General features: G+C 38.4%; 1 long non-coding RNA gene and 1 other non-coding gene across 2 annotated transcripts in view; both read left to right on the top strand.

Moving 5' to 3' along the window:
• Window positions 1-2,461: 2,461 nt before the first annotated feature.
• Window positions 2,462-12,680, top strand: part of LOC132098331 (uncharacterized) — a 34,490-nt gene continuing 24,271 nt past the window's right edge. Inside the window, exon 1 of the long non-coding RNA XR_009422873.1 lies at window positions 2,462-2,547. This is a non-coding gene — a long non-coding RNA (uncharacterized LOC132098331). The remainder of the gene's footprint in view (window positions 2,548-12,680) is intronic.
• On the top strand, window positions 5,718-5,820 carry LOC132099308 (U6 spliceosomal RNA). The gene has a single exon (XR_009423081.1). It is a non-coding gene; the product is annotated as a U6 spliceosomal RNA (small nuclear RNA).

Genomic DNA, 12,680 nt, shown 5'->3' with positions numbered 1-12,680 from the left:
ATTCATTTCAGTAGTCGGTTGAGTGTATGAGTGGAGATTAATGTCTACAGCTTATCTACAGAGTCGTACTCGAGGACTACATGCAGCACGAGAGGGTTTGTGTGTGTGTGGTAGCGATAGAGAAAAAAATAGGGTGATAAAAACAGAAATATGGCTCTGTGCTCCTGCCCAAAGATGGCAGTCTCTCCCTGCAGGGGAGCGAGGAGCGCAGGGAGAACAGGTCATGAAAACAGGACGTTTATCCTCCATTAGAGTGCCATTCCTGACAAAGTGCAGCCAGCACCACAACAGAATACTAATACTGCTGATTCTCTCGTTTCTCTCTCACTTGCTCTTTCTCTCTGGCTTACAATAACACACAATTGCATTCATTTGGCGGAGGCGAAAACAAGCATCTCTGACAAGCAGCCAATAAACAGTGCTGCTATTTATCACCTAACTCCTTTTAAACTCTTATTTTCTTCATTGCTTTTTCTGGCTTTTTTCTCTGTCGCTCTCTCTAGCATACACTAATTTGGTTCTCTTGCAAGTTCCCACATCTTTTACGTATTCATATATGGTTCAATTCAGAGTAATGAGCAAGATTTCATCAATTCATTTTACACTAAGACCTGTCATTTCTGTGCCATATCATTAATTCTCTTGCATGGAGTTGAGCTTGTGCACAAGACCTCTGACTGAAACGTCCCCTCATGCACCGGGTCACGGCACCAGGGACTTCTTTCAAATAAGAGGACTTGCCTTTCCCATCAAGCCCTGTGCTAAACAATCTCATCTGACATTTCAATTTCAAATAGGCTGTTCTCCTACACGGCAGGGATGTAATTTTCACACATAATTGGCATTCGCTTTAGAAGCACAAACAGATCAAGGCATGAATTCTAGTATTTGAAAAATCTTGTTCTCTGTGTCCCTCAATACACTTGTTTTTTTTGTTTTTGTTTAATTGTTGTGCTATTAAGTGGTGCTTGCTAGTCTTATTTTATTTTTTATCACAAGCAAGTGCAACCTAATAGTGAAACAAAGCACCTAAAATATATACTTTCTTAGTTATTATATTTATTATTTATAATGATTGTATAATATATTATACATAGCAAGCAAAAAAAGTGCTATAAAGCAACTGCACTTGATTGATTGTTGTCCTTATATATATATATATATCATATATTATATTTAGCAAGCACCAACTAAACGTGCAACAAAGCAACTACTTTTTTAATTGCTGTATTTTCATATTATTATATTATATTACATTATACATAATTTGACAGTAGAAATTTTCTGTAATAAAATATAATATAATATTGTTTTTCCATTATTCCTTAAGTTATATATATCTCTTAAGTTAGCATGTAATTTTGCGTAGCGTGTAATTTTTTCCTTTTCATATTGAAATGCCATATTTACAGACTGTGTGAAAAGTATGTTCTGCAATAACTGCAGCTCCTAAAAAAGCTTGGAGAAAGACGGAAACCTTCAAATGCAAATACAATAGAATTCATTGGAAGGGAAACTAGTTCTTCTTACACTCTCAGAAAAAAAGGTACAAAAATTGTCTCTGGAGCAGTACCTTTCCAAAAGGCACACCTTTGTACCTAAAGAGTCCATTTTGGTACATTAAAGGTACACATTAGTACCTAAAACGTACTGCCCCAATGACATCTTTTGTACCTTTTTTGTTTCCGAGAGTGTAGTAGAGAAAAGGTAGATCCTTTTCCTTTCATTTCTTCATATAATTATCTCTTAATTTGTCGCTTGTATTTTGCTTTCCTCAAAATCACAACCAAATAAACCTGCTCTCAAGCCATAACAGCGAACCATAAGTTAGCATGTGCTTTGAAGACCTTGAGCCTACAATCTCAAGGCTGCAGAAGAGTGTGCTGCTGGTGAGAGGTGCGTGCGTCTCCAGATGAATTCCCCCCTTACTGCGCCGTCTTCTCTGGGCTAAGAATAATGAACTAAAGCTCTGGAGAGTGTGCTGGGGAAATTGGTCTCAGTTGTGAGCTCTGGCCTTGTCAGGTCAGGTAGAATATGAGTGTTTGAACATTGACCTGAATGTCTGCTGTTTTATTGGGTAATGTTTTGGTAATTTAGGCCCCATTTTGGTCCAGTCAGGTGCCTGTGGGGAAATAAAATGGGGAACATGTTGTTGATGTTTTATGCTTGCTTAAATTCATCATAGAGCCATAAATATGTCACACGCCTTTGTAGTCATTTCATTTTGCTATATATTCATTAAAATATGCACAATTTGCCATACAAGCCAGGAGTGTGGTTAATGGTTGAATTAGTTTAAGAATAAAAGATTATTTATTACATCTCTTAGTAATTTTATCTATTTATTTGCACCTGAGCTGAGTATTTAATATTAATGAGGTTGGTGCTTAAATTTGAATGGGTTAAATTGCTATTCATGAAGCAATAAAAGCACTGAATTCAGCCTTACGCTTTTTTAAAAGCCAAATGCACTGTTCGAGAGCACAGCCGTACATGACTTATAATTTTGTTGAAGGTGATTGATCTCTTGTCAGCCTGGAAGCTAGAGTATCTCAGGTTTAGTAAGATGGTATGAGAGTGTGTAAATGAGTAATATTGAATGTCTTTTGCAATCTAAGAAAATCTGCAAAAAAAATATAAATAAAAATAGGGCTCAATGTAATGTGTTGATATGAAGGAATTTTCTGTATTGAGTTGTAACAGGTGTTTTACCCACATTTTGAATTGAATTGAATTGAATTTATGTTTGAAAAGGCACTGGTAGTTTTCTGCCAGGACTTTATGCATTTTTCAGTAGGTTTGTTGACCCCATGACAGTCTAAAGTCACCCACATGTTGGACTAGTTTTTTTTATACTTTATTGTGCTTTTGTGATGCGTTATGTTCTGATGCAGAACTATATTCAGAATGTAAGTATAGTTTAATGATGGTACATAATAAAAAAAAAAGAATCAAATACATTAAAAACACTGACATTAAACTCAACATTAAACACAATGACTCTGTTATAAAGCCTAGTAAGCTACCTACATAGGCAGTATTTAAGGCATTCTATGCGTATTTGAAAATAAAGGCTGTAGCAAAAGGTACACTGAAGAAGATTTACTTTGAAACAATTTTCTCTATACTGAACACTACTAAAACTGCTACATTTTTACTCTTATTTGCTTATTCATATCACATTATTAGCTTAACGACATCTAACATTAAAGTATGCTTAAAATAAATCAAAGACTTGGTCGTGTTACCTTCTAAGTTCCCTTTTTTTGTTCAGATTCTACATGTAAAAGCCAATCCAAAAATGCATCGCAACAAGCTTGGTAGAACTCCACTTCCAAGATGGAACACACATATGATTAATTCATTCAAAACTGATAAGTGTTTGTGTGCAATGCATTTTGATGCTTATTTTGTGTAGCCTGTCAGTCACATATGATTAGCATTATTAAGGGCAGCTAACATCAAAGTGTACTTTACATTAGGAGTGCGAATTAGCCTTCATTTTGCTTTCTTTGAAGGCAGTTCACGAAGTTTTTCAATAAAACGAAAAACATTCAGTCAATCCATGACCATAAATATCCATTTTTGATGTTAACTTCTGGGTGAACTATCACTTTAAACTGCAGGGCACTACAGGTGCTTCAGTAAAATCTTAAATGTTGATGTTAGCCTTCGATAACAGTGCAGAGACCCAGAGGAACATTTCAGCAGCGTACTTCAAAAGCATTTGACTTCTAATTGCCAGGCTTGCATCACAGTGGGAGACGAGTCATGGCTGAATAAATGTGTTCTTAATATGTTGTCGGCATGTTTTTATTTCAGCCATCTCTGGTTTTTTTTTATATTTTTTTTTATTTATGAGGCGAAGTGCTGCCTTGCTTTAGAAATAACCCTGAAGTCGTAAGTGGAGAAAAGGCTGAGGTTGTCTTGTATCAAGAGACCTTTCTTTTCTATGTAGCGAAATGACACTGTGGCCAATTACCAGGAGAACAGACCATAATTATTGGAGAAGGATCGTCAGCAGAAGTGGACTGTTCAGATCTGCAGAGCTACACTTCAATAAGAGGGAGCCCTGAAACTCATTCTCACTAAGTCTCTATCTCACGTCTTTGTTAATTAAATTGCCCCACCAGTGGCTTCTCAACGGGTAATCCATCTCTGTTTAACTGAGGAGTCAGAAGTTAGTGCAGGAAAGCCTGTGCTAGCATGTGAACGAAGACTTTGCTAAAAATGGCAGCGGATAAACTGGGTGATGTGAAGTTACCTGAAATCAATCAAGCTAAATAGTAACACTATTGTCTTTTGTTACGCTCTTCATAGCTTTATTGAGCTCGTAGAACTTTACAGTTACTGTACGGAACTGAATCAAAACTGAATTGACTTGTGCTAAATAAGGACTGCATTAAACTATCTGTCATGTATAAAGTGCAATATAAGGTGACTTGATTAAACTTGAGCAGTTGTGAACTGACATGGCACTATGAACATGTGTCTGTCAAAGTTGAAGAGACTGCTGAATAATTCCCCTAAATGTTTCTACTGATTGCAGTTGTGATACTGTAATAAATGTGTCTTTTTATTTGTGTAGTAGTGCTTCAATATGTTTCCTATTGAAACAGGAGGCTTGGGTGGGGCGCTTAGTGGACGGGACATTTTCTGTCTGTTTCACTGGACAAAAATAATTGGACACACCCATTAATACAAGATGATTCATGAATATTTTTGTTTGTTGAATGGAAGAGAAAGATTCAAAAATTCATTATTAAAAAAATGAATAAAAATGAAGTAAAAACAATATTGTGAAATATCACAACTTTTTCAAATAACTTTCAAATAATTTTCTTTTTAATATATTATAAAATGTAATTAATTCCTGTGATTCAAAGCTGAATTTTCAGCATCGATACTCCAGTCTTCAGTGTCACATGATACTGCAAAAATCATTTGAATACGCTGATTTGAAACATTTCTGAATATTAACAATATTGTAACAGTTGTGCTGCTTAATTTCTGTGGAAACTGCAAAACATTTTTCAGTATTCTTTTATTAATAAAAAGTTCAAAACAACAGCATTTATTTGAGCATTTATTTATTAATAGAAATCTTCCGTAACATTTTAAATGTCTTTACTCTCAATTATGATCAATTTAATGCATTCTTGCTCAATAAAAGTATTAGTTATTATTATTGTTTGATTAACATTTTTTACTGAACCCAAAATTTTGAAAAGTAGTGAAGCCCATCATATCAGAATCAGAATCAGAATCAGAATCAGAATGAGCTTTATTGCCAGGTATGTTCACACATACGAGGAATTTGTTTTCGTGACAGAGCTCCGCAGTGCAACATAACAGCGACAGAACAAAAAACACAATAAGGAATAAAAAATACAAAAAAATACAAATAGGTGGGTAAGGATTGACAATATACAAATTGACAATGTATGGCAGGTATATTAAAATGAACATTTATGTATGTACATGTATATTATGTGGAAAAATTTTAACTGTACGCTAAGTATGTGTGTTTGGATAAATAAGTGTATGTGTATATAAATATAAATATAAGTAGTATAGTGTGTTCCATGTATGTACATGTATATTATGTGCAAAAGATTTACGTGTACGCTAAGTATGTGTGTTGGATAAATAAGTGTATGTGTATATAAATATAAATATAAGTAGTGTAGTGTGTTCCATGTATGTATGTGTTCCATATGCTCGCCACGGCGGCACATATACTAAAATTGGATCGATACAGAGAAGATTAGCATGGCCCCTGCGAAAGGATGACACGCAAATCCGTGAAGCGCTCCTTTAGGGGAAGTCGTGGCCTGGTGGTTAGAGAATCGGACTCCCAATCGAAGGGTTGTGGGTTCGAGTCCTGGGCCGGCAGGAATTGTGGGTGGGGGGAGTGCATGTACAGTTCTCTCACCACCCTCAATACCACGACTGCTCCCCGGGCGCCGCAGCATAAAAAATGGCTGCCTACTGCTCCGGGTGTGTGTTCACAGTGTGTGTGTGTGTTCACTGCTCTGTGTGTGTGCACTTCGGATGGGTTAAATGCAGAGCACAAATTCTGAGTATGGGTCACCATACTTGGCCGAATGTCACTTCACTCACTCACATGTATATTATGTGCAAAAGATTTACGTGTACGCTAAGTATGTGTGTTGGATAAAAAGTGTAGTGTATATAAATATAAATAGTTTAGTGTGTCCCACAGTTATTATCAGCTGTTCATAAGATGGATTGCCTGAGGGAAGAAACTGTTCCTGTGTCTGGTCGTTCTGGTGCTCAGTGCTCTGTAGCGTCGACCAGATGGCAACAGTTCAAAGAGGGAGTGTGCTGGATGTGAGGGGTCCAGAGTGATTTTGACAGCCCTTTTGCTCACTCTGGATAAGTACAGTTCTTGAGTAGATGGGAGGGTTGTACCGATAATTCGCTCAGCAGTCCGGACTACCCTCTGTAGTCTTCTGAGGTCAGATTTAGAAGCTGAGCTGAACCAGACAGTTACTGAAGTGCAGAGGATGGATTCGATGATGGTGGAGTAGAACTGTTTCAGCAGATCCTGTGGCAGGTTAAACTTCCTCAGCTGGCGAAGGAAGTACAACCTCTGCTGGGCCTTTTTCACAATGGAGTCAATGTGAATGTCCCACTTCAGGTCCTGAGAGATAGTGGTGCCCAGGAACCTGAATGACTCCACTGCAGTCACAGTGCTGTTCATGATGGTGAGTGGGGGGAGTGCAGGGGGGTTTCTCCTGAAGTCCACAATCATCTCCACTGTTTTGAGCGTGTTAAGCTCCAGGTTGTTGAGACTGCACCAGACAGCCAGCTCTTTAACCTCCTGTCTGTAAGCAGACTCGTCACCGTCCTGAATGAGGCCGATGAGTGTGGTGTCATCTGCAAACTTCAGGAGCTTGACAGAGGGGTCCTTAGATGTGCAGTCATTAGTGTACAGGGAGAAGAGCAGTGGGGAGAGAACGCAGCCCTGGGGAGCTCCGGTGCTGATTGTACGGGTGCTGGATGTGTATTTTCCCAGCCTCACTAGCTGCTGCCTGTCTGTCAGGAAGCTGTTGATCCACTGACAGACGGAGGTGGGCACGGAGAGCTGAGTTAGTTTGGGCAGGAGGAGGTTTGGGATGATCGTGTTGAAGGCAGAGCTGAAGTCCACAAACAGGATCCTCACATAAGTCCCCGGTCTGTCTAGGTGTTGCAGAACATAATGCAGTCCGATGTTTACTGCATCGTCCACAGACCTGTTTGCTCTGTAGGCAAACTGAAGAGGATCCAGCAAGGGTCCAGTGATGTCCTTCAGGTGGGCCAGCACCAGTTTTTCAAATGACTTCATGACTACAGACGTTAGAGCCACAGGCCTGTAGTCATTTAGTCCTGTAATTTTGGATTTCTTTGGGATGGGGATGATGGTGGAGCGTTTGAAGCATGAAGGGACTTCGCACAGCTCCAGCGATCTGTTGAAGATCTTTGTGAAGATGGGGGCCAGCTGGTCAGCACAGGATTTCAGACAGGCTGGTGTAACACAATCTGGGCCTGGTGCTTTTTTCCTTTTCTGCTTCCTGAAGACCTGGCGCACCGCATCCTCGCTGATCTGTATTGCAGGTGTGGGGGAGAGGGGGGGTGCAGGAGGTGTGAATGGTGTGAACAGTTGTTTGGAGAGGCATTCAGGGTTGGTTGCAGGAGTTGTGAATGGTGAGAGCAGTTGATTGGAGAGGTGATCAGGATGGGTTGCAGGAGCTGTGAATGGTGTGAACGTTTGTTTGGAGAGGCATTCAGGGTTGGTTGCAGGAGTTGTTATTGGTGTGAACGGTTGTGTGGAGAGGTGTTCAGGGCAGGTGATGGGTGTTCTTTCAAACCTGCAGTAAAACTCGTTCAGATCGTCTGCCAGTCGTTGATTTTCCACAGTGCTGGGGGGTGGTGTCTTGTAATTGGTGATCTTCTTTAGACTTTTCCACACTGATGCTGAGTCGTTCGAAGTGAACTGAGTCCTTATTTTTTCAGAATAATTCCTCTTTGCCACTTTGATCTCCTTTTCCAGTGTGTATTTAGCCTGTTTATACAAGACATTGTCCCCCTTCACGTAAGCATCTTCTTTGGCCTGACGGAGCTGTCTGAGTTTTGCAGTGAACCACGGTTTGTCATTGTTGTAATTTAGTTGAGTCTTGGTAGGAATACACATATCCTCACAGAAACTGATATATGATGTTACGGTCTCTGTGAGTTCGTCCAGATCGGTGGAAGCAGCTTCAAAAACACTCCAATCAGTGAGGTCAAAACAAGATTGTAAATCCTGCTCTGCTTCATTAGTCCATCTTTTTACAGTCCTTAATACAGGTTTAGCTGATTTTAGTTTCTGCCTGTAGGTCGGTATAAGATGAACCAGAAGGTGATCAGAACGTCCCAAAGCTGCTCGTGGAACAGAGTGAAATGCATCCTTTATTGTTGTGTAACAGTGATCCAATATATTACTGTCTCTTGTGGGACAAGTAACATGCTGTCTGTATTTTGGCAGTTCACGGGAGAGATTGGCTTTATTAAAGTCCCCAAGAATGATTAAAACAGAGTCTGGGTGTTGTTGTTCTATCTCTGTGATGTGCTCAGCGAGTTTCTGTAAAGCTGAGCTCACGTGCGCTTGAGGAGGGATGTAAACACTAACCAGAATGAACGAATGAAACTCCCGCAGCGAATAGAACGGCTTGCAGTTAATGAAGAGCGTTTCGAGATTTGAGCAGCACGTCTTCTTTAACACAGTTACATCTGTACACCACCGTTCATTGATGTAAAAGCATGTCCCGCCGCCGCGCGATTTCCCCGTTGATTCTGCGTCGCGATCCGCTCTAAACAGCTGAAAGTCCGGCAGATGGAGCGCGCTGTCCGGTATGGTGTCATTCAGCCAAGTTTCCATGAAACACAGAGCAGCAGAGTGAGAGAAATCTTTATTTGTCCGAGAGAGCAGAAGCAGTTCGTCCGTTTTGTTGGGAAGAGAGCGGAGATTTGCCAGATGGATACTAGGCAACAGCGTTCGAAATCCGCGTTTTCTGAGTCTCACGAGCGCTCCCGCTCGCTTTCCCCGTCTGCGCGTCCTCTTGAAGCGTGTGATCAGCGCAGCCGCTCCGCAGACAAGAATGTCTAGCAAAACATCAGAATAGTCGAAAACTGGTGAAATATCGGGAGATGTGTGTTGCCGAATATCCAGCAATTCGTCCCTGGTGAAACTGATTGCAGGAATATAACTAAAGACAGGACAAACTAACAAAAACACAAAAACAACTGCAGAGCACGTCACGGAGGCAGCCATCCTGTATCGGCGCCACTCGCCAAGAGACATATTTGAGGCCTTTGTGTGAAACAGCATGTATTCAGATACTCGTAGCATCACGCTGGTTTTATCAGTCTGTAATGCCTTTGTAAGGTTTGATAACTTGACATGAAATGTAAAAATAAAGAATAAATACACATGCAACTGGAACATCAAATCAACATGCAAACATACCAGCGGGATTTATTTCTCTGCAAGATGTTCTCTCGTTTAAAAAACACTGACTCTCATGTGGCGCTAGCAGTCAGGTTACTGCCTTGACATATTGAGGACACGATAAAAGCGTGCTCAAGTTTGGCAGCAAAACTGAGAAATTTTAATGTACTCGTTGGCGGATAAACAATTTAACATCGCTTACTAAGCGTAAAAGTACAAATTGATGTAAATACTCTTTGGGTGACAAAGACGTTTATCGGCTCAGCAAGTGTGACGTGGATCCGATGATGAGAGTGGGTTTATCTCTCCTTCCTGAAGTGGACAGAGCTGAATTAGTGTCACACGCTTCAGAGAGAAGTCTTGCTTTGGAGTTAAGACTCTGCAAAGCATACCATGCCGCCAGTTTTGCAATGCATGTGGCGAGTTAAAACCCCCTCTCTCTGGCCCACGGGTGCTCGTTTGGAGCCAGTGGTATATTACAGTTCAGCAGTGGACCTTTGTTCGGAGACAGAGCCAAATGAAGATGTATGCATATGCTGTCAACAGTTTAATCCCTTAATAAAGAGAAGGGTTTTGTCGAGATTAGAAGGCCTGAGGGAAGGTAGAGAGCCGAGACTCTTAAATTATCCGTATCACCTCTGCAACATACAGCCGTATTCCATGAAAAGCACAAATGATAATCTAAATCATTTTTATTGTTATGGAATATGTGTATTTTTTATAATTTTCTGAAGAAAACGTGCTCTGGTTGTTCTGGGTGGATGATAAAGTGTTTTTGTCATTGCTAGGTGGTTTCTTAAGTATTCTCATAGTTGCTAGGTGGTTTCTATGGTGTTTTGAGTGGTTGCTATGGTTTTGTCATATGGTCTGGGTGGTTGCTACCACAACTGTTTATTTTTTTTCAAGTAATGGAATGTGTGTATTTTAATAATGTTCGGAAGAAACCCTTTTAATCTTGCCACAGCAATGATACTATGGTTGCTTGGGTGTGTCTACATTGTTGCTAGGTGTTTTTGTCATTGTTAGGTTGTTTCTAAAGTAGGGCTGTGCAAAAAAATCGAATGTAATTTTCATGCGCATCTCGTCTCACATTCACATTTTTTGCACAGCCCCATTCTAAAATATTCTTGTAGTTGTTTAGTGGTTTCTAGGATGTTCTGTGTGGTTTTTAAAGTGTTCTTGTAGTTGCTAGGGTTGTTCTAGGTGGTTGCTTACAGTAGTGTTCTTGTAATCGATAGGTGATTTCTAATGTGTTTTAGGTGGTTGCTATGTTGTTCTTTGGGGTTTCAGGTGTTCTTGTAATTACCAGGTTGTTTATGGGGTGTTCTTAGTGGTTGCTAATGTGTTATTGTACTTAAGGTGTTCTGGGTGGTTGCTAGGGTTGTCTTTGGTGGTTACTGTGTTGTTCTGGATGGTTTCTAAAGTTTTTGTGTTGTTGCTAGGAGGTTTCAAAGGGGTGTTCTAAATGGTTGCTAGGGTGTCATGGGTGCTTGCTAGACAGAATTTGGTTGGTTGCTGGGTGTTTGGGTGTTTGTTTGGGTAGTTTGGCTAGTTGTAGGGTTTAATTTCTAGGGTGTTCTAAATTGTTGCTATGGCATTCAAATGTAAGTATACTGTATAGTGTTTTTCCACTCATTTTATCATTCGTCAAGTGAAAATGCTGATTGCTTATAAAACAAGCTGCATTACTTCAGATATTATTCATCGCTACTTATGTTTATAGATTTGTTCATATCTTTACCCTAAGAAAAAGCACTACTAATTAGAGTCTACTTTGTCAGCACAGCACTGATGATGTGGCAGGATGAACATTCAGAAGTGACACATTCCTGCCAAGTGTCAGATTAGTCATCTAATGCACAGCGCAGTGGGTCTGTCTTCAAAAGCCTCAAGCCTACACACAGAGATGGCCTGTGCACTTTGCTTTCCCCTAAATTCTCTCCCCCTTGTTTAATACACACAAGCTAACTAAGAGTGTGTCATGATGGCGGGTTTGAATGTACACCATTAGGAGTCTTTAGTCCTTCTAAGGGTTATGTAAGGTTATACACTGTATAACATTTCAGCGCTGTGTCAGCGTCAACCACTTTATACAGAACTCATAATAAACATCGCTCTCCACGCTCTGTCATTCTAAAACAAGACATGTTATATTGGAGTATATTAAATGTTTGACAGATTTGCATTGTATTCCATTGCACTACTTTTGAACATGAACATTTAGAATGTTTGATTAATTGTATATAAAGTAACAAAATTCATGTTTTCATTTGCTTCTATAAATGTATATTATTGTACCTTTAAATGTAGTATATTCATATAAAGTTATGTATATATGTGTTTGTTCCACGGATGTTCCACAAGCTCAAAAGCTTCTAGATCTACCAAAAAATGAAAACTGACGAGTACAAAGTTGCATGTCTGCAAGAATTTCTGCCTGTGACAGATATATAATACGCTGCTATAAGCGTGCAACTCAGCTAAATAAACGATTTATCATTCCATACATTATTAGAGAGCACAAAATCTCAACTTCAGGTTAGACTTTTAGATCAGCTAATATATAGATTTGTTTGGTTCACTTTATTGGTTAATAGAGTGGTATATATGTCAGAATGAGACGGATATAATATATTTAAACTTGTTGAGCAAACAAGGAATTTGAGGGAGATTTTGAGTTAAATTTACAATGAAATTAAAAATATTATATATTCTCTATTAAATTAAAAAAAAAATTACTTGAAATAAATTATATATAAATAAGTAATTAAGTTAATTTAAAACTTTTATTTATTCTGTATTTCTTTTATCAATATTATGTATTTCTATTTCTATAATATTTCTGAAGGGCATGTAAGATTTTCAGATGAATTTATAACAAAATTGTAAAATATCTACATCTGTATTAAATAAATTTTAATAAAAATTTATATATATATATATATATATATATATATATATATATATATAAAATTATATATATATATATATATATAAAATTATATATATATATATATATATAATTATTATATTTATAATAAAAAATCATAATTATTATAAATATGTATATTATTATTAAATTATGTTAAATATAAATTATATAAAAAAATACGTTTTAAATTCATGATTAAATTAATTACTTTAAATAAAATTATTTTACGTGTACTGAAAGGAATGTGAGTTTCAG

Source organism: Carassius carassius, chromosome 22 (assembly GCF_963082965.1).
Source record: "Carassius carassius chromosome 22, fCarCar2.1, whole genome shotgun sequence".
NCBI classification, from domain to species: Eukaryota; Metazoa; Chordata; class Actinopteri; order Cypriniformes; family Cyprinidae; genus Carassius; species Carassius carassius.
The sequence above is the reverse complement of the archived record's forward strand: the minus strand, read 5'-3'. Positions and strand labels throughout refer to the sequence as shown.